Source organism: Triturus cristatus, chromosome 10 (assembly GCF_964204655.1).
Source record: "Triturus cristatus chromosome 10, aTriCri1.1, whole genome shotgun sequence".
Classification (NCBI taxonomy): Eukaryota; Metazoa; Chordata; class Amphibia; order Caudata; family Salamandridae; genus Triturus; species Triturus cristatus.
This window is the reverse complement of record NC_140593.1, coordinates 243,425,845-243,453,001: the sequence shown is the minus strand read 5'-3', so window position 1 is coordinate 243,453,001 and position 27,157 is coordinate 243,425,845.

Genomic DNA, 27,157 nt, shown 5'->3' with positions numbered 1-27,157 from the left:
TTGTCCCTTCCAATGGGCTCTGGACTTGTGCCTGTCAAACTTGGCGTCACCTGACCCGGATTTTGATGAACTAATGTGTCCCTTAGATGCTCATGAATTTGATTGTTCTGGTGTCGGGTTTATGGCTTTGGGTGCTGCACACGGAGTCCTTGGAAACTGGGATATCGGAGAGGCAGCTATTGAATTCCTAGAAAGGAGTTATATCGAGGAGGCTGACAGTTGTCCTATCATGGTGCTGGATGCTCCGATACTTGATGAACATGTGTGTTCCTTTCCCTTGCTAAATTGGATGGCAGAAGCTTTTGCGGAGCGCTCCAATGATTTCCTATTGGAAGCAGTTGCAACTTACGGTGCATATACATTCATGGATTGACTGATTGACATTGTCACTCCAGGGTGCGTCCCGGTACTTATTAATTTCCTATGAAGGTGTTGCTTATTTTTTAACACATCATTTTTCATTTTTTAAACATAACATTTTTTTTAATTCTCGGACTTTTTACACTTACCATATATGGACTTATAGTTCATGCCCTTGGTTCCGTTCAGAATCACTTGAACTCTGCGTTCTTGATAAGTGTATCCCTATTGGTTCGTGCTCCGATCATGGGGGGGTGTGAGATGGATTAAGCCACGCCCTATTTACAACACTAAGTTAGCATAACCGAGATCATGGTTAGCAAGCAAGCTTGTCGTTTCTGCTGCGCTGCACACGACACTGTTGTTATGTGTTATTCATTTTAGAAATGCTGACTCGTCTTTGCCTTACAGGATAATAAAATGTTGTTGCACATTCTTAACTGTGAAATGTGCCCTTGGTCTGTACATCATGCAAAGAACGCGTCTGGGTCACTAGAAGGTACAGAGTGTTGTGTTTAGATTGATCGTACCACTTGTTAGACACAGTATGCATACAGCTGCCAATATTCGAAGGACAAGCGTCTTTAATATTGCAGAGCAGTTTGGTTTTACATTCATTCGAGCAGAAGAGCTGATGCATGCTGTGAGAACTGATCCTTTGATGTGATTCTACTAAGCTGATCTATACGGTATGGGGTCCCCCCTGTTAGCCTAAGAGACCTTCTAATAGTCTAATAATAATAATGTATTAGATTATAGTGAAAGGAGTGTGGTAGTATACCACTGTCATTGATAGTATGATTGCTCCTTTCATATTATATGGTATTGTAATAATGCTTATGGTTCTGATCTGTACTGTTAGTCTGCTAGTGTTAGCCAAAGTACTGCATCTCAGGACGCGAGGTTTATAAAATAAACTCTTTAAACGTTACCGTGTCTGTATTATTATGTTGTGGACTAACAAATAAGTACGAACAGGTATTTCGGATTCCCACCACTCCTGAGAAATATCTAAGTCGCTTGTTCTGGTTTGTCTATACATTGGGACCGCCTAGCTAGATCTAGGCTAACGAATGGGATACTAAGCTAGTCGGATAAGGGGTTCTGGGTTCTGAGGGGAGTTTTCTGGTACACCACAATTCTCTGAGGTCCTGGTCTCCTGCGCATAGTTCTGGCAAAAGCAGAATCCCTGCAACAGTTACCTGTGAAATTCTGGTCTTAGGTACCAGGGATCCAACTGGCATTCCGATAACGCTTATCACTGGAAAGGTAATAGGTATTCTCTGAGCTTGCTAGAAGGACAAAGTAGAGGGAAGCGCTGCTTTGTTAATGTGTGTTATAATTCTGTAGTAGAACAGACTGTTCGCTGTTCTCGGGAAAGACAGGATTCTGCGTGAATGTACTACATTTTCTAGTGTGAAAGTGCGTGAACGAAATAACATTTGGGTTAATTGCGAAACTCTGGGTTTATTTCTCAGGAGCATTGGGTCTCCAACTATGTCTTAAATACTAGAGAAACGGTTAGCTAATGCTTGTTAGAGGGGTGAAGTAGAGGGATGTGCTACTTTATCAACGGAAGTAACGATTCCGTAGTAGGGCAGAGGTAAGCGCTGCTCTCGGGAAAGACGGAATTCTCGTGAGAAAGGTCTATTGCTATTCTTCGGTTAGCGAAGCGGACAATGGAGACGTTTTTATGTTGTTACTAACAGGATTGTAGTAATTGAAACTAAAACTTACAGCGGATTTTGTAAAGGAGGGGTAGACAAGAGCAGGAGCTGCCCCAGCGGCTGCTGACGTCAGAACGACCGCGCTGGGATTGGACAGTTGGTCGGAACTGTAAAACTCTCCGGATTGGTGCGTTTTAGTGTATGCCACGCTAGGAGTGGAGAAATACAGGGTGACGTAAACGCTCCCTATTGGTGCGTTAGTGTGAGTCGCGCTGGGATTTGAGAATTGTGACAGTGACGTAGACGCTCCGGATTGGTGCGTTAGTGTGAGTTGCGCTGCAATTGGACAGGGTAGCGGTACAGTCGTAAGGAGAAACTAGTAAGACATGAAAGAAAGGAAAATGTATTACGATCCACCAGAGAAGGAGAAAAAGTCATGGTTTGGTAAAATTAAGAAGTGGTTTAAGAAGGACAAACCGATCATAACTAGGGAAGGACAGTTACTTCCTCCACCGAAAACCCCTGCATCCTTAATGATTGCGAAATATGGATATCACACCTGTATTTGGTTAGACAACTGGGTTAAGCATACAGAGAAGGACGAAGTGTTGGCTTTTCCAGAACATGGTTCATTTAATTTGGCTGTTTTGAGAAATTTGAGAGAGAAAATGATGAATTTAGAACCGAGACCTAGACCAACTCAATTCGAGGCTTTGACGGAATGGGAAGATGAAATGCATGACCGAGAAAGACAGAGAAATGGTAGAGGATATAGGTACTTGTTTGGCAGATCGTACGGACATGAGACGCATGATGATCGAATGAGAAGGTGGCGGAATGCGAGTATGACTGAGGGTTTGTTTTCCGTAAGAACTGCAGGAGAGAATGAAGGACGAAAGTGTGTAAAAAAGAGGCATAATGTGGAGACGAAAGGGTATGGAGTGAATGAGTCCGAGGATGATGTTCTTGATGATATGTTCTGTAAGAATCCACCACCATACAGATCAGAACCAGAAATATTAACTCCGAGTGCCCCAATGAAAGAAACAGTACGAATCATAAAATCGGAACCAGAGTTCCAAGATTTGGGAAGAAATAATCCTATTAGAGAGGTAGAAAAGAAGTCTGAAGGAAAATTGGATGGAGAAAATTCAGCAGAATTAGCTAAAACAACCCTAGAATTAACGGAAAAAATAAGAGAATTGACTAAGAATCTGGAAGCGGTAACTGTACCAGTAACGATAGGTCCAGTAATGCCTATTTTTGACAAACAGAAAGACAGCGAACATTGTTTGACAGTCCCTTATAAAAGTAATAAGCTGGTTGAACAACCAAGAATGAGTCAGAGTGAGAATCCATGGAGACAGACTATGAGTATGATTGAACCGAATTTTTTAAATAACCCGTTTGTAGGTCAGAACTGTGCAGAGAAACGTATGACAATGATAGAGACAATGTCAGAAACTCAATAGGATTTTGGACAAGGAAATGTAGAGAAGCCAGTAGGACCGTCTACAGAGGAGTTGAGTGAATGGTTGAGAAGCTTGCAAAAGAAAGACAAGGAATCCCAGTCAATAGATGTAGCAAAATTACGAATGGTACTGGAAGAATTAATAGTAGGAACTATCCCGACAGAGAAGTTAAAAACGTACCAAGAGGAGGAATTGTTATTTCTGTGCAAAAGCGTAACATGGAGAGCAAAAAGTCTTCATGAAAGATTAGAAGAAGTGGCAAATGAGATGGGTATTGATATTGAAAAGGTAAAAGCCTTACAGAAACCCTATCGAGTAGATTTCACCGAAAAAGACATTGAAAACATGAATACCACAGGACGAATAGGTCAGATTAGGGATATAATTATTTTGTTGAGAAAGTGGGGAGATGTGGACAAATGGTAGAGCAGATGGTATCGTAAGCGAGACGAAGTTTCAGACAAAACATTTTCAGCCTATCCTATGAGAGAAAAAGAGAAGGTTGTGACAGAATGCCCTATGAGAGAGATTCCGGGAGGAGGATATGTACATGTCCCATGGACCAGACAGGATATTTTGTCATTTACGAATGACTTCCCTCGACTGCGTGAAAAACCCGTCGAGTGGTATAGACAGGTGGACAGATTTGTGAAGCTATCCAAAGTATTGTGGATTGATCTGAATAGCTTGTTTGATATAATAGTACCAGCAGATCTATGGACAGAATGCAAAATAGTAATAGATTGGCCGACACAGGAATACCCAAGGGATCCAAAAACAGGAGCTCCAGACCCCGAGGTAATGAAGAAATACGAACAGGTTATGGCATTTTTGAAGAACAAGGTACCCCCTAAAGAGACAGATTGGGTGAAAATTGACAGAACACATCAGGAAAGCAAAGAATCAGTACATGCCTATTATGAGAGGTTAATTTTAGCCTTTAAACAATTCAGTGGAGATGAAAATTTTAGTGACAAGGATTTGAGTCATTTCGTATACAGGTTTGTATATGGTCTTCGTCCAGAAATTAGTGAAATGATAAAACAGCATACTGTAGATTGGCAAAATAAGAAAATAGACGAAGTATTGAGACATGCTAAATATTTCAGTGATGAAATTGAAGCAAAACAGCGAAAACTAAAAGAGAAGGCTATGTGGGCACAGGTAAAAGTAGCAGAAAGACAGGAAGCACAATTAGTGGAACAAGCTGGGTCAAAACAAAGATTTAATCCTGGGAAAAATAAAGGGAATATTAAGGAAGCTAAAAAGAAATTTCTGTGTCATAATTGCGGTAGGATAGGGCATTGGAAATCCGAGTGTAAGAATCGACCAAGTACTAATGATGAAAATTCATCCTTGAATCCACAGGTGCAGAATGAGGTGAGTGGTCAACAGCAACAACAACAGCAGGATGTAACACAACAGAATCAGGTGCCAAAACCACCTTTTCCACAGAACAAAAATTGCCAGAAGTATAGTAAGGAGAATGGATTCTATAACGAAGAACAGGTAAATAAGCTGCAACGCGCTAGCGCTGCTTCGCAGCATTGGCTGCAACGCGATGAAAGCGATTCAGAAGAGGGTTATTGACGGTGCCGAAGGGAGGAAGAAGAGTGCGTACTTGGCGCAACTCTAGAATTAGACCAGACAGGCCCATTTGTAGATGGAAAAGTTAATAATGAAAATATTACTTTCCTTGTTGATACCGGTGCTATTCGATCAACTGTTAGATCAGCTGATGTTAAGAATCTTCCTCTCTCGGATGAAACGATCCAAGTAGTTGGGGTCTCCAACAGACAGATTAAAACTTACCTTACAGAACCAGTGAAAGTTAGTATAGGGAAATTTACTGAAATGCACAGATTCGTAGTGTGTGACACTAGTCCTGTGAACTTGTTAGGTAGAGATTTATGGTGCAAGATGAATTGCACTATATTTTGTACTCCAGATGGAATAGCCTTTGAAACGCCAGATGATGATGTGTTGTATAAAATGACATTGGCAAACAGAGAGAAAGAGGTTACAGGAACATATGCTGTATTCAACCCTGACGAACTACCAAAAGAATTGAAACAATCAGTAAAAGCAGAAGTTTGGGACTTCACAGGAGAAGATGTAGGATTGAGGAGGAATGTAGATCCAGTAAAGATAACTGTAAAAGAAGGAGTATGTTATCCAAATGTCCCACAATATAAATTGACCCCTGAAATAATTGAAGGAGTTACTCCTGTCATTAAGAAAATGATAAAACAAGGAATTTTGAGAGAAATAATGAGTAGCCCATGTAATTCACCTATAATGGGACTGAAAAAGCCTTGTGGGAAGTTCAGGATAGTGCAAGATCTGAGAAAGATAAACAAAATTGTTGGACCATGTTGTCCCATTGTACCGAATCCATCTGTGATTTTATATCAGATACCTCATGAAGCAGAATGGTACACAGTGACTGATTTGTGCCATGCTTTCTTTTCCATCCCATTGCACCATGACAGTCAGCAAATTTTTGCATTTCGTTTCGGCGAGCGTATTTTGGCGTGGTGCCGAATTCCACAGGGGTATACAGAAAGCCCATCAATAGTCAATCAGCTATTGAAAAAGTCTTTGGAAAGCCTAGAAATGCCTGAAAATTCAGTACTAGTCCAGTATATCGATGACCTACTTGTGGCATCGAAAACTCGGGAAGATTGTGAGGTAGACACTGTAGCTTTGCTAAATCATTTGGCAGATGGAGGACTAAAAGTGTCACCATCAAAATTACAATTTTGTAAGAAAGAAATCCAATATTTGGGACACAGCATTGAGAAAGGACACAGGAAAATAACCATAGATAGAATCAGGATCATAAACAGAATGAGTCCACCAATGACCCAAAGAGAAGTGAGAATGTTTCTGGGAAAGGTTGGATATTGTCGTCAATGGATAGGACATTTTTCATTGATTGCAAAACCTTTGGTACGTCTGACAAGAAGTGATGTGAGAGATCCGATTGATTGAACAAAGAGGAGTTGACAGCATTCAAGAAGATAAGAGAAGGATTGTGTGAAGCGCCAGCGTTAGGTATGCCTGACTACGATAAGGAGTTTGAGTTGTATTGCAGTGAGAGAAATGGATGTGCACTCTCTGTTCTAGTACAGAAGCATGGAAAACTGAGGAAACCAATTGCATATTTTTCATCCATGTTGGACCCAGTAGCTGTAGCCCTTCCTGCGTGTCTAAAAGCAGTAGCTGCTACATGTCGAAGTTTGGAACAGAGTGAAGGAATTGTGATGGGATACCCTGTGAAAGTGTTTGTGCCTCATGATGTGGCAATTCTTTTAACAAGGAGTCGTACTCAGTATATGACGCACAGCCGACTGACTAAGTATGAAAAGGTCATTTTAGGTGCAACAAATGTGAGTCTTGTGAGATGCGTGAATGTGAATCCTTCAACATTGTTGCCTGATGTAGAGCATGTGGAGGTAAAAGATGAAGCAGATCATGATTGTTTGGATATACTTTATTTTTGTACAACCAAGGCTAGGAAGAAAAACAATGGTGAGTCTAGGAACAATAGGCCGAGAGGGAGGACCTTTAACCAGAATGCAAGTAGGTTTCATTGAGATGCCTCATTGTAACAGGTTGAGGTATGTTTTGGTAATGGTATGCCTATTCTCCAGGTGGGTAGAGGCGTTCGCAACAAGAAGAAATGATGGAATGACAGTGGCAAAATTATTGTTGAGGGAATTTTTACCTAGGTTTGGGTTCCCAGTAACAATTGAATCAGACAGAGGAGAGAATTTTCATAATGAGATCATAAAATTGATTTGTGAAGCATTGAATGTATGACAAAAACTGCATTGTGCCTACCGACCAGAGGCTTCTGGTGTAGTAGAACAAATGAATGGTACTATAAAAAACAGAATAGGGAAAATGTGTTTAGCCACAGGTATGAAATGGCCCGATGTCTTGCCTCTAGTACTCATGACTATTAGCTCAATACCAGACAGAACTACTGGTTTGAGTCCTTATGAAATCCTCATGGGACGCGCAATGAGACATGTATTTATACCAGTCAACAAGCTGATGACAATAACTGATGACATGGTATTGGAATACTGTAAAAGCCTGGTTGACGCAGTTCATTCTGTGTTTCATTAGGTTGGAGCAGATGCCACCACGCTTGAAAAGAAGCCAGCTCATGATCTGAGCCCAGGGGACTGGGTAAGGATAAAAGTACAAGAAACTGTTTGGTTCCCAGGTGGGGAAAACCAAGGCAAGTCATCTTGACTCCAACAACAGCTGTGAAGTGTGCTGGATTGAACAACTGGATCCATGCAAGTCATACCTTGAGAATTCCAAATCCAGTTGACTGTAAAGAAAAGGAGTATTTTGATGATTCAGAATCCAGTACTGAGTCAGATGACAGAGAGGCAAAAGATAAAGGAGAAAACTCTGAAAGGGGGGAGACAGAGCCAAGGTTAACTTTGGTCCCCAGAAGTAACTCCCTGAGGAAAAGGTTACAGATTTCTGAATCCAGTTCAAACTCAGAGACAGAACAAAGAGCACACTCGTCCAAGAAAGAACAAAAGAAGAACAAAGAAAAGGACAGTGGAGGGACAATAAAAGAAATCTGTGAGAAGGAAGTGCCAGATGAAAGATTGAGAGAAATTCCACCTGAAACAACACCTTTAGTTGGACAGGTGCCAGATACAGAGAGAGAGGGAAAGATTATTGCGGAAGATCCCCGAGGAGGTGTAGGGAACTCCAACATCCAGTTAGAAGCAGGGACAAGTAGTCAGCAGGAAGATTGCGTGACGGAGATTCGAGGAGGGACAGAAGTAGGGAAAACAAAAGAGGTGGAAAAAGAACTCGTTGAAGGTAAAAAGCAAGTTGAAACAGAATCTGAGGAATGCAAAGATGAAATACCAGAAGGCCGAGTTCTGAGAAAGAGAGTGTGGAGAACTGAAAAGATTGATAAAGGGAGTAAATTGAAAAGAGCGGCCAAAGCAGAGGTGTGGTCAAACAAAATAAAGAGACTGAGATATCGGCTGACACGTGTAAATTCGCCAAGAGCTGAACAGGTGAATGAAGTAACGAGTCTGGAAAAATTGAAAGAAGAAGAACAGACAGTAGTCAAAGAAAGCAAAAGAACAAGAAAACCTAACCAGAAGTATAAATCACAGGTATGGACATATGTGGCCCTGCCTGAAGTGAAGGAAGAGGCGGATTGCCAAGGAAATCCAGAGGTGGTTGTACCGGAAGTGGTTGAGGAAGACGAAGACTCGGAAATCCTGAGAGTTATCTTGTTCGATATTGGAGAAGAAGCGGATGTTCAGGACAACCTGTATGTTGAAAACGAAGGGAAGGTGAAAGATGATGAGATGCCAAACTGAATGAGACAAGAAAATTACTGATGGAAAAACAATAAAATACTGAAAAAGACAAAAACTGGTAGAACCACGTAGGTGCCTAGAAGCCTAGGGTTAGAAACTAGTTGTGAAGTAGAAGAGGCTAAGTCAAAAGACACAGCTCATTTTAGAAAGATGGCAAACATAGAAAGTAGCAAAAGTAGATGTACCTTTCTTAGAAGATGGTGCAAAATGTGTTGTTGTTGTACAGGATTATTAGTGCTTCTTTGGAGTATTCTTGCTCTACTAATTTCATGTAAAGTTACTGTTGATACATTAGAAGGACACAGTGATAACATATCTAATATAGGGAAAGTTCAAAAAGTAGTTCCAACTAGAATAGATAAAAACTATTTACATAAAGACAGGTCAATAACAGATTTTTCTAACAATGTGTTTTCAAAATTGTTGTATGAATATGTGAAAACAATGGACGTAAGGGATTGCTATGTATGTAGGCAATTACCTGCATCTGTATCTGAAGGAGTGACTTATCATCACCTTCCTGTAACATATGGAATAACATGTAGTATAATAGCTAGTTTATTTTATCAAACATGTAAATTACAGTATTATTTCTCAGATGTAGATATTATGTTTTCACAAGTACCCGCAATAAACAAACTAAACAAGGTAAAACCTGCAAAGGTATTAGGTGAATTTTTCTTAGAGTCAAATGATCTAACCTTAGAATATATATTTAGAAATAACTTGACTTGCACTTTAAAGAAAGAGGAGAAGACATTTTTGGATATGGTTGAAGAAAGGAGATTGAAAATGTAAAGGAAGGTTTCAGAAGGGAAAGTGGAGAAAATGGTTTGGGATGTAGAAATGGAGAAACATTTAAGAGGAGAAACAAGTCCAACTATGGCTTTAGATTGGCCTCAGAAAGGTAAATTGTGTATAAGAAGGAATCAGACGGCGTATGACAATTATTTTCTAGGGAATAGTGAGTGCCATGATACATACCGAATCATGGGAGGATGGGGATTTAAAAGTGGAAGAGATCCAGTCTTTCCAGGACTGTATTTCATTTGTGGGAACAGGGCATATTATAGTTTGCCAGACCATTGGTATGGCACATGTTCTGTTGGCCTGGTTTTTCCAAAGATTTTTCACATGGATAGAGGAGAAGATGTTGTACATAGTTTAGGTAGTTATTTAGCACGTAGTAAGAGAGAAACTTGGACTGAAATTGAGGGTGACATTTTTGGAGCACTGATACCCGCAGTGGGAATATCTCTGAATGCAAACAAAATTAGAAAACTTTCAACAGTAGTGGATCGCTTGTCAACAAGCACCGCTGGAGGATTCTTATTGGTAAATACTGAAATGGTTGCCATGCGTGCTATGGTAATGCAAAATCGACTTGCCCTTGATATTTTATTGGCAAAAGAGGGTGGCGTCTGTGGAATGCTGAAAGTTCAACATTGTTGTACTTACATTCCTGACGAAAGTAAAGATTTGAAAATTTATATTAAAAACATTACAGAATTGCATGACGAAATTGAACCACTGGAGGTTGAAGGTGTTTGGGAGAAGATTGGTAAGAAAATATCAGCTATTAAAGACTTTGTAGTAAAACTAGGTAGTACATTTATAGGTAAGATATTATTTCCATTAACTTGTGTGAATTCCTTAGTATTAATAATTAGACTAGGTTGTATTTGTTGGAGAAAGAATAAAAACCAGAAAAGAATAAAAAGAGAAAACTTAAGGAGAAGGTATAAGAAACAAGAAAGAGAATTTTAAGAAATAGAACTGGAAGAGTTAAAGGATAGCATGTATACAACAGCAAAAAGAGAAGAAACAAAGGAAACTGAAATATGAATGAAACAAGAAATCAATTCGAAATTTCCGTAAAAGGGATACAAAATTTTAAATTAGTGTGGTGATATAATCACCAAAGGGGGGATTGCTGGAGCGGGTAGTACAAAATTTTATATACCCCCCCCCATTCTGCATGTTTATATTAATCCGAATAATCAATTAATTGTAATATTATTAATTTGTTTGAAGTGATAACTCACCAAATATATTAACAAGAGAATTACACGTGGGAATTGCACTTTGCATGGCTATATTAATTGTGAATTAACTGGTGTACGCATATTAATAGTAGAAAATTAGAATATTACATGTTATATGTTGCTTTAAGTGATGTATCTGTGATTTGTGCTTTATTCAGTGAGTATAAACCGCTCTGAGTGTTGCTTCTGCTAGATAAATACACACACATATGGGTATTAGTAAGGGGATAACATTTTATTAGTCATTTCTATCTTTTAATTACGTTTTGTGTTTCTTTTGCTTAAGTTGACCATTTCGGCCTAAACAAGATGGCTGAACGAGACTTTAAATGTGACTGCCCTGACAACACGAGGTTCTGGGTGAAGTGCGCAGGCGTCACCGCCAGTAGCAGTGGCCTGGACCTGACCCCGGGAGAACATGTACCCTCCATGGACGCTCCGGGAACCCATCCAAAACTAAAGACAAAGCTCAATTTAAAAGCTGGAACAAGCAAGTTTGATGACTTCATCATTCGACACCCTGAGAACTGTACCCCGCCACCCCAAGTTGACCAATCCAGACTCTCTAAACCCCGATCTTGATACATTTTGATATTATTTTCATTGTAAAAGTAGGTAGGGAAATGAATTGTCACCCGACCCGCTCTTCTTGACGAACTTGATTTCCTGACGTTATGCTGACGGAGAGGACGGTGACACTGCTGGACAACTGTTATCCTGAATCTAAGAGAGACTGAATTGCGGCCTAACTTTGCTGAATAAAATTCTCCTTGACTGACTGACTTAGAGGACGACTTTAGCCAGAATAGGTAAATATGATGCTCTGAAATGCTGATGATGATTTCTAACATTTCTTGCAATATTTCTTAGATAAAGAATAATTGATTAATTGACAAATGTGTTGTGTCGATTATTTGAAGAAGAGAATAAAAGAAAAGAAGTAGAGCATAGATAGATGAGTAAATCATCAATCACAAATACAACTAAATGATCCATCTCCGTATGGGAGGGATATCTTAGGTTTGATGTCAATGTGTTTAGGATAAAGTAAAGGTATTCCTCTCATGTCAGCGTTGAGAAACGTATTTTCCCTCAGAAAACAGGTCAATCGAGTGTAAGTATATTGGTGTTATGGGCTCCACCAATGAATGTATTTGAGTGAATTGGATACAGAGGTAGTTGGTCTGTGCCGAAGGGGGAATTTGACGTTCTGCGCTGCATCAATACCATGTAGGTGCACACATTAAATGGCCAGATAGGGAAGGCAACCACAAAATAAAACGTGAGGCACACCTACTCTATCCCTTTCTCTACTCGTAGAATACCGCCCAGGCTGTCTTCTGTCCTGCTGACACCAAGTCATTTTATTACACTGATGTTGTGATGAACTAGGGTGAGCTGTTCGATTCTAGTACGCCACCTGAAAATACTGGTGGAACTGAAACACAATTGTAATTGTATTTATATAGCGTCTATTACCCCTGACGAGGCGCTGAAGGGCTTTATGAGAGTAGCATGCTACTCCGAGAACTACAATACACACCAGCATACACACACACACACCAACGCACATCCCCTCTCCTATTATAGCATAGGGTTTGAAGGAAACAACTAACTTCAAGAACATTTAACTTGATTAACATCAGATAATTAATATTAGTTAATTTTAACTAACAACTTAATTGATATCATGGGGGGGGGGGGGGGGTGACAATTAGGACATCACTTGGTGTTATCAACTTAGCCATGACAGCGTAATTAAAAATAACCCTGTTTTAGGTGGAATTGCTTCTGTGAGGTTGTCTTTTATCAGTGCCCCAAACCTGCTGAGTTGGCTGTCAAGCTAGTTAGAAGCCCCAAACCAGTACCAGACTTAGGACCTCAGGCGGCTGCTCTCCAAATAAGGCTTGGTGCTAGCTGGTGACTCGCTATTGCTGCAACAGCCGGTCAAGGGATTAAAACTTTAGACTGACTGGAGGCTGACCTCCACCACCAACAGGATACCCTTCAGTTCAATCCACTCTGTAGGCCTAAGTATTCCACTTTTTCTTGCATAATTCCATTGACCAACGAAAAATGTTTGAAGTTGTCTGTAAAAAAGCACCCTACGGTGAGTGAAAATTTGGGGGCACATGCATCAATGTTCCACTTTGTGATCATCAAATGGCTATTTTTAAGGAATCGCTCGTTGTTAATTGCAAATGCCCATGAATCAATAAATTCGCAAAATATTAGCGAATCTGTAAAAATCGCAATCACTATTAGCAATTGCCAAATATCGTATCGCAAAAAAGCACATCCACAATTAGCGAATTGCAAATAGTGATTCCGTTTTTTCGATGCAGCACGATGACATCACAACCAGGAAGTGATGCAGCCCATGCTGTCACCTGTGTACTTCGAGAGACAGAGGAGGAGGAAGACTGCAGGAGCACCGTAGAAGGACACATTTTGGGAGATCTAAACCTGTGCAAGGACATCAGCATTGCTTCTGGAACAAGTGAGAAGTCAGCACAGTGCAAGAGGAAGCTGAAGTTCAGCAAGAAGGAGCTTGAAGTCCTCATTGAGGAAGTTGTAAACTCTTTGGGAAGCAGTCACTCCAGGTCACAAAATCTGACGTGGAATCCAATCCAGAATCAACGCAGTGGGGGTCACACAGCGCTCCATAGAAGATCTGCGCAAGTGCTGGTATGACCTGTGGAGCCATGCCAAGGAAAAGGTCGCTGCCAGGCTTGCGGATTCCAAGAAGAATGGAGGAGGATCATCGACCTAAACTGCCAATACACCCCTGGAGGACCTGGTGGAGTCAACACTTCAGCCTGAAGCTATAGTTGGAGTCACCCAGATAGACACCTCGGCAAAGGCCAGTAATTCAAAAGGTAAGATGCATGCAAATGACCATTCAATGCTAAACCTAAAAACATACCCCTAAAGTTAGATCAGGCTTAGTGTTGCAAATCCTACTCCAGTCCACATTTTACTTGCTAACACAAATGTACTATGGGATTAGCAGACAGCAACTCCAATAGGAAAGGTAAGGAGGGATCAAAACAGCATAGTACAACAAACTTAGCGCAATGTGACATAAATGTCCAACAAAAAAACTGAACTTGCACCGTTTAACATCACAGATGCAGCTGCGCAGGTGTCTGATGAAGGTGAAGGCCATGACACCCTGGAGACTCAGGCCCAGTCAGGAGAAGATACTCAAGTAGCCCCAGCAACCCCAATACCTGTACCCACAAGACGCAGGGCACTTGCCTTTGAAATAGAAGAGGAGAGCGAACCTGACCCTCAGACCTCAAGGGCTGGGCATACCCCTACACCAAGATCCCAATTACAGATGCGGCGCAGCAATGTCCACGACCGGAGGCGCAGGCTAAGGGCTCACATGGGAGCTGCTGAAGATAATGGTTCTAATGTCTGGGGTGGGCTGGAGACCCAAATGCTGAAGGTGCAGCGCCTGCAATGCAAGAACATATGTTTAATGCAGGCACAACTTGGTTCCTTAGCAAGAAACATGGCAGAGATGAGGCACAGCATGAAGAAGCTCACCACAGCAGTGGTGGAAAGACAGAGGGAAATGAATGAGAACCGTACAAATGTCAGCCAAGCCATCCATGAGTTGTGCAAAGTGATGCAGGAAGATATGTCCCAACGCAAAAGGCATCATCAGTTGATAGGGCACTTAGATGGCTACACTAGAGCCATCAACCGCCTCAGCACAACCACAGTTCTGCTGTCCCATCGTGCTGTGGGCATGCAGGTTGAAATGACCCATTGCTGTGGGGATGTGGCCAGGGGACTCATATAGGTCACCAATGCTGTGGAGCAATTACAGAATTCTTCAGTTGGGGGCAATAATGTACTGGGTGGAGAGGAGAGTGAGGAGGTCTCCAGCCTAAGTAGTCTCTATGCACCAGTGACCACATGCAGGAGGCGAAACACTGGGAGCACCTCTGCATCAGAAGGCTTCCCAAGGGATATGCCAGAGCCCACAGAATTGCCCATGGGAGTGCTGGCCACAGAAAGTAGTGTAGCTTTGGGGGGGGGGGAAACTGTAATCTGGTGAGGTAACCAGTATCATGCCATTTGTCAGGGCTGACATTCAAGTTCCATGGCAATGTCATGTTGTTTAATTTTGACTAACACATTGCAAGTTTGCACCTGGTATGTGTGCATTACCACTACCACATTTTTGTCATAATAAATAACAGAAACAATTAAACCGTGTAGTGTCTTGTCTCATCATTACCCACCTTAAAATTAATGCAGTGTAATTTCTGCACGTCTCTGTCTCCCCTCTGCTGCGCTCAGCCCGCGTGCTGCTGGTGTTGGTTGTCCTGGCTGATTGTCTTCCTCAGACTCGCTGTCAGAGAGATCCAGGGGTATACCTCTAGAAGATGCAAGGTTGTGCATCATGGCACAAGTGGCCACAATGTTGCAGCAGGTGTCTGGCCTGTACTGCAATGCCCCACCAGCTTTAAGTAAGCCACAGGTCTGTTCGATCACGTTACGGGTGGAAATGTGCGCTGCATTATATCGCTGTTCACTTGGGGTACTTGGATTTAGATATGGCGTCAGTATGAAGGAGCGCACAGCGTATGCGCTATCACCTACAGGGTAGAAAGCAATAGATCACTCACTGCTATGTATCACCATGAACCAAGAGTCTGCAAGACAGTGTTACATATGTTTACCAAGCAGGTATCCTTCGCCAAATTCACCCCCAAGGAGACAAGTGTTTATGTCACTGTGTCTGAAGATGTAGTAATCATGTGTATTGCCAGGGAAACTAGCCACTATGCCTGTGATGATGTGTTTAGAATTGCAGATGACTTGTATATTCAGTGAATGGTATGATTTCCTGTTCCTGTAAATGTACTCATTCACAGAGGGGGGACATATGGTTACATGCGTCCCAACAATGCAACCAATTACGTGGGGAAATTGAGCTACCTGATAGAAATCAAATTTTGTTTGCTGCAATTCCTCTGGTGTTGTAGGAAACCTTATGTGGTGGTTTATCCTCTGCAACATGGCGTCAGGCAATGAGTTGAAAAAGCGCAATAGGGCACTTTGGGAAACCCCTCCAGCTGCAGCTATTACACCCTGGAAGCTACCTGACGCTAGGAGGTGCAGTGAACATAGGACCTGCACATGAGTGGGGATGGCATGTGTCCTGCGAGTCTGATGCTACAGTAAGGGATCTAATTCAGCTATCAGATCATAGATCATGTCTGCATTCAACCTATATTTGTCATATATCTCTTCCTCTGTCTGCCCCAACAATGTAGCGCTCACTCTAAAAATGCACTCCTGTATCCTCCTTCTTCTCTGTGCTGCTGCTGGTAGCCTCATCCTCCTCTCCATGATGAAGAGTGCTTCCATTATGTACATTCTGAGGCCTTCTGGGCCTGTTTAAATACTTTGCTAATGGTTCCCACCTGATTAGATAGTTTTCACCTGGTTACCACCTGATTTGAATTGGTGCTTTTTTGCGAGTGAAAAGTTATGATTTTAGGGTCATTCACAATGTGCGAATTTTTCATGCATAGGTTTGCAATTACCAAATAGCGAATCGCTAATACAGTTCCCTATTTGACGTTCGCTAAATAGGTAATCACTATATTTGAGAACACCAGGGAAAGTCTGCGAATTTGGATGATGCATTGCTTCCGGCTATTTTGCGTTCTTATACTGCCTATTTTTGTGATTCGCACTGTTTGCGATCGCAAAATAGCTTGATGCATGTGCCCCTTTGTCTGTTGCTCGGTGAGCACTGTAGTTCAGCCCCATCCGTTGAGCTGGAGTCAGCCTCATTTGCTTGTAAAACCCTTTACAGTCATTCAATGGAGGAGTCACGATTCAACTGGGTAGTCAGTCTGAATGGAGTCTCAGTAGGGCATAATATCAGAACCTGTGACCAGCGCATGCCAATGACGTCATCAGTGAATGTAGGGGTTGGTTAACAAAAGCTAGAGTAGCCTTCCCTAAAAGGAGGTAATAACCACTAGTTCATGGCCTCAGACAAAAGAGAAAATGACATGTAGGGCAGAAGCTTCTTGATATAATGTAATAGATTGCCCTGCCAGAACCAGTGCTAAATTGGACAAGGAAGTGTCCAATATGTCATGTTTGCTCTCCTATACAGCTTCCATGAATGCCAGTTACCTTGGTTTTGCACCTCCCGCTGGACCCCACACCAAGCCACTAACACCTCGCTGCCCCCGTACATTCCTGGATCAAAGTGACCTTCGAAGTACCAGCACTTTTAAATGTCAGCAGGAGATGATGCAAGGTAAGCGCCTTTCAATTGAAAGTAATTTCATGGGTCCTGCAGTTCTGGCTGTCCAAAAATGTCAAACACTGAAAACGCGGCTCAGTCTGGACCTGCTTTGCCCTCCTGCAGACAGAGGGTTCCAGGACTTCTGGCAGGTGCTGTGTGAGTTGTAGCAGGTACCATGAACTTTGAAAATAGCGCAATAAAAGAATCATTTAATTATCAGTTGCGAAGGATGTGAGTCTTTCACAATTAATAACTTCACAATTGTCTTTTTACTGGGTTCCAAGTACCTATTTGTAGTACTTGACTCTTTCAGGGTAGTGAAACAAAGAAGTCCAAGGCCAACTCAGGGGAGGTGGTGTAGGCTAGTACCCCCAGTCTGCTGTTAAGCAGCAACAACACTCAATAAGTCATTGTCTAGTCAGTCCTTTTTCTTTAAAAAATGAAAAATACTTATATTACACACCCTACTAAATACTATACATTAAATTACAAATATGTACATAAGGAGAATGGAAATACCTTTAGTGACACCTTCATAGCACATCACACCCGTAGAGGTTCCGGAATCCCATAATCACATTTCCCCCACCTATATCAGATTGAACATCAAAATATAAATGGGTTGGGGCGTGGCTTAGCAAGCCATCATGGCGGACGTGTGCTAAGTGAGCTCCGTCCAGCCTCACATCACATCCTGCATTATCCTGCTTCTCCGGTCTGATTTCCAGCCCTGACTGTGCCCCGTAAGTGGCGCGACCCGGAGCTGCGCCTTCCTGTCGAGTCCCGACTCACGATGAGGTCCTGTGTGGCGGAGCGGCGTTGGTCTCAGGCTGGGCCTCTGGTCGGTGGGGCCTCGCGGCCTGGTGCGGAGGCTGGGACGTTGATCAGGACGGCACCTGGAGTCCCCAAAGGAGGGCGGTGCTGCAGTTGCAGAGCCCGCGCACTACACGGGTACTACGGAGATTTGTTGCGACTGGTGCTCCCGGAGCGGATCGTCTGCTGCTGGGGGTCAGCTGCCTCCCCCACTATCCTGTATCCTCGAGGTGATCCCCACTGGTCGGAGGCCATATCGGACCGTCGGGGGGCAGTTAGACACGCGCACGGCCGGGCTGGAGGGCCGATAGTCATTGCCTGGGCCCCGGGCTTTAGCGGTGCAGGCGACCTCCCTGGGCTCCGGCGGGTGCTTTCTCATCCTCCGTCCACCTATATGACGCACTGTACTCGCTCTGGCGGCCTGTCGAGCCGCACAAGTGATTTTGGGGGGTTTTGGGGCCCGTGGCCTTCCAGCTGGAGAGGTCCCCAGATATCCGGATGCCCCCTCCCTCCCCAGCAAGGCAATAGAAGACGTTCAGCAGCTATATCAGGCCGCGGGGAGGGGGTGTCGGGTGAGAGCGATACCAGGCTGCAGGGCTGGTGACTGTGCTCCGGCGACACGGTGAGAGGGGCATCCTTGGAATCCAGGTGCCTGGTGGGAGATCCTCCTTGTGTCCCTTCCATCCCGCTACATGGAGCGCCTGCATCGGCGGTCTGTTGGGCCACGCGGGTGTTTCCAGGGGCTATTGGTGACAGTTCTGGGCCGGGACAACATCAGTGGCAAACGTGGATCTTTGGCATCCTTGCTTCGGCGGTCCCTCGGGCCGCGTGTGCTCTGGTTACTCTCCTGGGCCCAGGGTCGGACTGCCTACCGGGCGTTTTGGCATGCTGCCAAGCTGGGGGCTGATGTCACTGCAGTGGGGGCTAATTTCGTTGATGGAGACCTGCAAATAAACAAAGCAAAATGAATTTCATTCAGCACACGCAGGTCCCCATCAACGAAATCAGCCCCCATCTCGGCAGCATGCCAAAACGCCCAGTAGACAGTCAGACCCTGTCTGACTGCAATAGCAACATTGGCAAGTTGTGTAGAGGTTCCCGAGGGGATAAAGCAGGGTCAGCGGTGGCCCACCCACCCCTGGCTCTCGGGTTGGTGACTGCAGCCAGAGAGGTGCCCTGGACTGAGGGGTGGCCCGGCGATCTGGCGCGGTCGGCGCTAGTGGCTTGCACAGACTTGGGTCATCGGGTTTCCCCCCCATTTTTCTTGCTGATGGCTTGTGATCGGCGGACAGTTCGGCCCGCTCGGGTTGTGCCCTCCATTCCTGCTGCCTTTACCCAGACCTGACAGCCCTTCAACGCCGGCGGTGGAGTGAGTCGCTGACACAGGGGAGTGCGTGTCTTCGTGCCCACCGGCCCGGGGCCCACCATATCCCGACTGTGCTGCACAGACCACAGGTGTTACGTTGTCTACGACGTGGGTGGGCTCGCAGTCCGCCATGACGAGGGACAGGCTGGGTGGAGGCTCGGCTAAGCAGAGCACAATTGATAAATTCACAGGTACTGGGGCCTCTGCAGGGGCATCGGAGGGGTCGCATGGAGATGTACCTGACAATGCGGCCCTCATGGCTGCCATAACCCAGTCAAGGGAAGCCCTGGATGCAAAAACTGGGGCGGTTGCCCGCATCACCGAGACTGAAACGAGAATCTCGGGAGTGGAGGACGTGGTCACCACCCTGCAGAAGCGGGTGGCCTCCTTGAAGACCACCCAATGTGGACTGGCATCGTGAGTGGAGGACGCCGAAGGGAGTGCTCGGCGCAACAATCTCCAATTTGTTGGTTTCCCATAGGGGTGCGAAGATAGGGACATGGAGCGGTTCCTTACTCAGTGGCTGGAGAGTTGGCTCCCTCGGGAGTCACTGTCCAAATGTTTCGTGGTAGAGCGCGCACATAGAGCCTTGATGCAAAAGCCCCCACCTGGAGCCCGCTTGAGGCCTAATATTGCAAAATTACTCAGTTACCATGACCGGGACACTATCCTTAAACAGGCTAGGTTCAAAGAACCGCTGCTATTCGATAACGTCCGCATCCTAATATTTCCCGACTATACGAAACTGGTCCAGCAGCGGAGGTAGTCCTTCCTGCTGGCGAACTCCCACCTCCGTGAGCACAAGCTTCCCTATGCCTTGCTGTATCGGGCCAAGCTGCAGGTGGGGTATCGGTCCCGTACCCACTTCTTTGATTCGCCGGAGGAAATCTTTCAATGGACAGATGAGACAGTATGGCTTCGTCCTCATAGACCGCCCAGGCGGAAGTCAGACGCTTCCTCGAGCAAGGCGGCTTGGAAGTAGCCCAAATTGAAGGCGAAGGGGGGCAGGCGCTCCAGGTCCAGATGACGCTCTCAGTCATGCAATGCCTCCACCTGGGCTGGGTCAGCCCCGCGATAACACACGTCGGCGGACTAGCGGATAAGTGGGACCATGGGTCCAGGGGTCTTTGATGTCTTACCTTGACCGGAGAAGTACAGAAGAGGTCCGGTATCTCTGTTGGACCTTAGCGGACAGAGAGAGTGCTAACTTACAATGGGCTGTAAGTTGGGGATCCATTGGTGGGTGAGGGGTGGGGCCTCCTGTTGGGGTCTGCCAGCCACGCCCGCCACGACAGATACTTCACTGTTCTTGAGGTATAGGGTGGGGGGGAATTGTTGTGTTGTGTTGGGGCGTTTTGCTCTCTGATCACACTGTCCTACATTACTTCAATGTCACCTTGCACTTGGTGTATGATGTTATTTGTGTCCCTGGGTTCCATCACGCCCTCCAATGGTAGCCCCATTAGGGAGCCAACGAGATCCCCCTGGGACCCTTTGGATAATCAGCTGGAACGTCAGGGGGGCACTAGACAAGATTAAACGCGGGGCCATACTCAAACAGGCTAAACGAGCCCACGCGGATGTTCTTATGCTGCAAGAAACGCATCTCATGGGGACCAAGGCGGTATGCTTCCAAAGTTTTGGCTATGTCCATGTATTCCATTAAGGCTTTGTGAGGGGTTCTCGGGGGGTCATGATACTGACCCATCGCCGGGTTCCTTACGCGCATGTTAGGACATGAGGGGACGCTCAAGACAGGTATTTATTCCTACAGGATACAGTGGGTGAAAACACTATAGTACTAGGGAGTGTGTACGCCCCCGCCATTGTCCTGGGGTTTGGTAGAGAGACGTATGACCCTGTGGGCAGATGTACCAGATGGCCTGGCAGTTGTGGGAGGGGATTGGAACGATGTGATGGATGTGGCCAGAGACCGATGGAGGCCCGGGGGCTCAATAGATGTCTGGCAACCTACCAAACTACACTCCTTGGTGACGGGCCTTGATTGGGTGGACCCTTGTGCAGATTGCACGACACGACGCAGGGATATACGTACCTCCCAGCGGTCCATGACTCCTACTCCCGCCTCGACTAGTTATTTGTTCCTCGGGTGGCAGTAGGCAGGGTGGTGGCAGCCGATATCCTTCCATGGGGGCTCTCGGACCACTCGCCGGTGGTCCTTACCTTGCGGGCGGGCCAGGTGCACCAGCATTTTCGGTGGCGCCTCTCGGCCTGGCTGGAACCTCCAGAAGGAGGACTACAGGGAGCATATGGAGGGTGCTATTGATCGGGTGCTATTGATCAGTACTTGGCACTTAACGAAGGCTCGGTGGAGGAGGCGGAATGTCAATGGGAGGCAATGAAGCCCACAATACGTGGTGTAGACATTTCCTTCTGTGCGGCGGCTCACAGAGCACATAGGGAGTCTCTCGTATGGGCAGAGGCTGAAATTCTTGGGCTGGAAGCGCGTAGTAAGGATGACAGGGGTTAGCAGGTCCGTCGCCAACTACTACTGGCACAACAGGGCTATTCGCATCTCCTGTTAGATAAGGCCCGCCAGGCGTGGCTGGCAACTCAAAGCAGGATCTACCAGTGGGGGGATGAATCTAGCAAGCTGCTACATAGACTGTGCCAGGGGTCATTATACCCCCAGGCCCTTCCTGGCAGCATGGGCCGGGACGGGATGTCCTTTGCAGACTCTGCTGCTATCGCCGAAAGCTTTGCTACATATTCTGCAGACCTCTATGCTCCAAAAGAATGTATATCTGTGGATGTGATAGGCCGCTTCTTAGATGACCTCCCACCTAAGGCCCTCTTGGACGAAGTGAGTGAGGAACTGGATCTCCCACTCACGGAGGACGGATTGGGTGCCGTACTTGGGGACATGCAACCTGGAAAGGCCCCGGGACCGAATGGCTTTCCATGCAAATTCTTTGAACGATATTTCTTGCAACTAGGTCCCCACTATCACAGGGTGGTGGAAGAGGCCAGAGAGCAGGGGCATCTGCCTAGAGATTGGAGACATGCGGAAGTGGTGGTGTTTCACAAACCTGGTAGACCTCCCGATCAACATGCATCGTATCGCCCTATCTATCTCCTGAACATAGAGGCCAAGATTCTGGCTAAGGAGTTGGCCAACCGCCTGCGGCCACATATTACTTCTTTAGTCCAACCCGATCGGGCCACAATATTCGACAGGCACATGTTGCCGTTGCGACCGTCCAGAGGCTGGGGGAACGGGCCGCGCTTTTGCTGGCAGATATGAACAGGGCATTTGATTCTCTTAGCTGGGTATATGTATTTGTGCTCCTCCGCAGGTTGAATTTTGGGCCTCATTTCTTATCCTACCTGACCTTACTCTACACAGACCAGACAGCATCTGTGCGTGTGGCGGGCTCTGTCTCCTCCACATTTTCTATTGGACACGGCACCAGGCAGGGTTGCCCACTGTCTCCCTACCTGTTCGCTTTAACTATGGAGCCCCTCGCTGCCTGGGTGCGGATAGATGCTAAAGTGACCGGTCTTGGATTGGCACACGGACTGTCGGATCGTATTGCCCTATACGCTGATGATGTGTTGTTTTTTCTCACCGATCTAGACAAAACGGGACCGAGACTGCTTCGCATCATGCAGATTTTTGGGGAGACCTCCGGCCTGTACATGAACCCTCAAAAATCCACTCTCTGGGTTCTTGGTGATGAGGGGGGCCTTGGCTCGTGGGTATCTTCCGTTCAGGTAGTATCTGGGGGGATGAAATATCTGGGAGTGTTCCTATCAGACTCACCAACTACGTCCTGGGATAGAAACCTGGCTCCCGTGTGATATCGCGTGCAGGAAGACATTAAAACTTGGTTCCATATGCCCCTGTCTATATATGGACGGTCGCCATCTTTAAGATGGTCTCGCTCCCGTGCTTGCTCTATCAATTGAAAAATCACCCGTATCCGATCCCTCCCAGAAGGTTCTGACAGGTTAACGCGGCCTTAGGGAGGTTTTTATGGGATGGTGGAGTGGCAAGGGTGGCTTTGCGGACCTGTTTCCTGTCCACATATTGTGGGGGGCTGGCGACCTCTGATATTTTATCGTACTATATGGCCTCCCACCTGCTAGTCCTCAATGAATGGTGGTACTGGGATAGGGCCGATCCGGCATCCACGGTTGAACGAAGGTGCATGGGGGTACATACTGTACACACACTTCACTAGTCTGCACGGTTGCGTGGCTCCCTACCGCCTGCCACGAGGATTGTCAGATCTGGCCGCAGGCGCTTCAGAGGCTATGTTGGTGGAATGAGTTCACCCGGGAGACCCCTCTTTGGCACAATGGGTGCCTGCCACAGCTGGCTGCTCTGCCTGGATTTCGTGATTGGGACAATATCGGCATCTCTGCTCTGGGAGATGTCATGTGGGGGTCGGTGCTGTAACCTTTTCAAAATTTATAAAAAGACTTCCATATGCCAAAAAGCCAATTCTTTAAATACCTGCAGTTCAGACACACAATTTCCCCTAGTTTGGAGGGCTTAGAGACATTGGTTGAGTTCAGCCCGATAGAGGCGACCGTGTTCATGGGAGATCTCCACGACCATAAGATTTCCAAAATGTACCAGTCCCCAGTTACCCATTGGTCCCCTATGCTACAACATCACAGGGAGGACTGGACGGAGGCTCTGGCCTCCCGACGGGGGCAGCCATCGCCATAAACCTGCGTCTTATCCAGTTCATGTACCTTCATCGGGTATATTTTACCAGGGTTAGGCTGTGGAGGGCAGGTCAGGTGGCTTCCTCTATGTGTCTTTGATGTGGGCATGAGGAGGGTACTATGCTACATACAGTTTGACAATGCCTGGCTTTAGTGCGCTTCTGGAGGGGGGTCATGGTCTGTCTCTCAGAGGTGTTGGGTTGGGAACTCCCCTGCTCACCGAAGCTAGTACTCCTACATGATAAGGATGGAATTGGGGGCAATATATACAAACGCCATCTTATGCTACTGGGATTTACCCTAGCTAAAAGAGATATTGCCAGGGCTTGAAAAGCATCAGTGGCGCCCTCAGTGTCTGCATGGAAGAACGGCCTAGACTTCTGTATGGGCTTGGAGATTCCCATCTTTGTGGCCAGGGGGTGTCCACACAAACAGTTTAAAATTTGGGGGCGCTGGGCGGACTAGCGTGGCTTGGAGTTGGAGCCCGTTCTGCCAGCCAGACACTTAGACCTGGCTTAACTTTTCACTTGGTTGACACAACATATTGCTTCATGGGAGATGACAGATCATGTCTGTGTAAACGATGCATTTGCTTTAGCTATACTGCTCTGGAGTGGACGTTAGTGCAATGGGGGTGGGTTCGTGGGGTTATAGTTCTGTTGTTATTATTTCATTTGTATTGCTCTTCATTGTGTTTTTTGTATTGTTCATAAAAATGGTCAAAGTCAAAATGATGTATGCTTTCTTTCTGCAGAAGTTTCTGGGGCACAGAGCTCTGCTTTATATGTGTAATTTGGCAAATAAAATGGTTTAAAAAAAAATAGTAATAGAAATGGATTACATTATACCTAAGACAGGCCTAATGACTTTGTTAGGGTGGCACCCACATTATGAAACAACATTGAACCCCCATTGAAATCAATAATCACAGTATTAATAGCATTTTGTCTAATAAAAAATCTTTTGTTGATGACATTAATGTTGCCAATAAAAGATTTTAAATTAAAAACATGTCTGTAAGTCTTTCTTTTATATTCATTAAGCTGCAAATGCAGCTGTAGGGCCAACTACTAGAGAGCCCTGGCAGTCCAGAGCCTAACAGCAAGCCTTCTGCACTAGGAGTGCTTAAAATTAGAATAAATCTCTCCTGGGCTCATCTTCATAAGACCCAAGGAGACTTAGGGTGAGTTTCACTAAAAACATGCTGCAACTTTTGCAGCTCAGTCTCAAAACCTTTACAAAACATTGGAGGTGCCCTTGCCCATTTTTGGACTCCATAGAAGCAAACTGATCCACAAAGGAGCCCCCTTTTGGGTCATTATGGGGTGCTCCACCTTGAATTGGTGAGTATTTTATAAGTGGCTGCTCTCCGATGTTGTTTGTTTTGCAGCCTTGCACTGCATTATTTTCCTTTTGTTTCTTTTTAAATCCTGGGTTCCCAGACCACAGGCCATCCGAATGCTGGTTGGGAGTGGGGCAGCACAGGAAACCCACTCCTGAGCTGGCCCGAAGGCCCCCCACTCATGTGTACACTTCTGGTGCAGTGCATGGGAGCTGACACATCTACTGCTGGAGGAGAAACTTGTTCCTCTGCTCCGGCCATGGCAATATATTGCTGGGCACGTTTGCTTCCCCCAGACACGAGAACAGGCAGCGGCAACATGCAACATGCCTAGGGAGATGGGGGGCCTCTGGGCATAAAATAAGCACAGTGAGTGGGCAACACATACACCTTCTCCCCATAGGGAATTGACAATGCAAAGATGTGCCAATCCCCAGGTCCTGGCTCATCCTGGGGGTATTTGGAAGACATGCCACAGCATGCTACATGCTTCATTTTTCTTTCTGATTTGTTTGTAGGGGCCAGACATCTCAGGTCGTTTTCTCTAGTACCATTGGCCCATTGGTAACAAGTTTGCCTTGTTCTGCTCTTGGTGGTCAGTCCTAGCCACCAAGAGTATTGTCTTTGGGCCTCCTGAACACTAAAGGTGTTTTTTGTGGCGAGCTGTGTTTTTAAGGGTTCCCTGCACCAGACCTGTCCTCTACTTGAGTCCTGGTGCTCTATTCCTGCTAGCGGGGTCATCTTGTGTAGCCCCTCCACACCCAGCCAGAAAAACACTTACCCTGCTTAACTTCCCAGATCCCAGAGTCTCCTGAAGGGCACCTGTGAGTCAGCGGAGTCCAGGACCAGTCTCCAGGGGAACCATCCAGAGTCTCACAGCAGGTATATGCCCCAACTATTCCTCATTGGCATTGTCCCTGGAGAGACCCATTCTAGTCCTCGTGGTCAGATGGAGTAAAAGTCTAAAAGTGCATCCCTGCAGAGCATCAGGTGGCTTCTCCTATTAGCTGGGCATTCTTTTCCCATCATCGGCCCCAAGTCCAGTGTCTTCTCAACTGTCTCTCCCTTGTGCAAGGCCTTTCAAGTGGGGATGGAAAGTTCTAGAAATCAGAGGCCCCTGGCCAATGCTATGGTGCCACATCACTCCTCTACCTCTTTCCCAATCCTCCTGCACAGTCTTTCTGGGACAAATCAAGATGGTGAATTCAAGTTGTCTGTGGAAAGACCTTCCTTGAGAGCTTCAGCTCTCCCCCTAGATGACACGTCTGCCTGATTCCTTCCCACCAAAGCTTCAAAGGTGAGTCCATCCTGTGATGGCTCCAGGTATGGCCCTCCTTCTTTGTTCCAGTGGGCCTTGACTGCCCCAACCCATGTGCAGTGTGGCAGGCTAATTAACAGATGCAGACTTCCTCCTTAACCCTTCCTTTGATACCTCTCTGAAACCTATAGGCCTAAGTGGAGCGAAACTGTACCTCAGTGTAGATTTCTCCTACAATATGCCTTATAGTGCAAGCACCACAGATCTTCAGTAAGCTCTACAAACCTACAATATGAATGCCCATTCACATTATAGCCCACCCTTCTGTGACAGACTACCTGTGGGCAGATACCGGATTGTGCAAGATGGCAGTCACAAATGCGCAACCCACACAGTACCCACATGCATGTGTTCACGTGTTCATGTACAACAAGCTCAGTGCCTCTTAACTTAAAAAAGTGCAACTGGTGGTAAG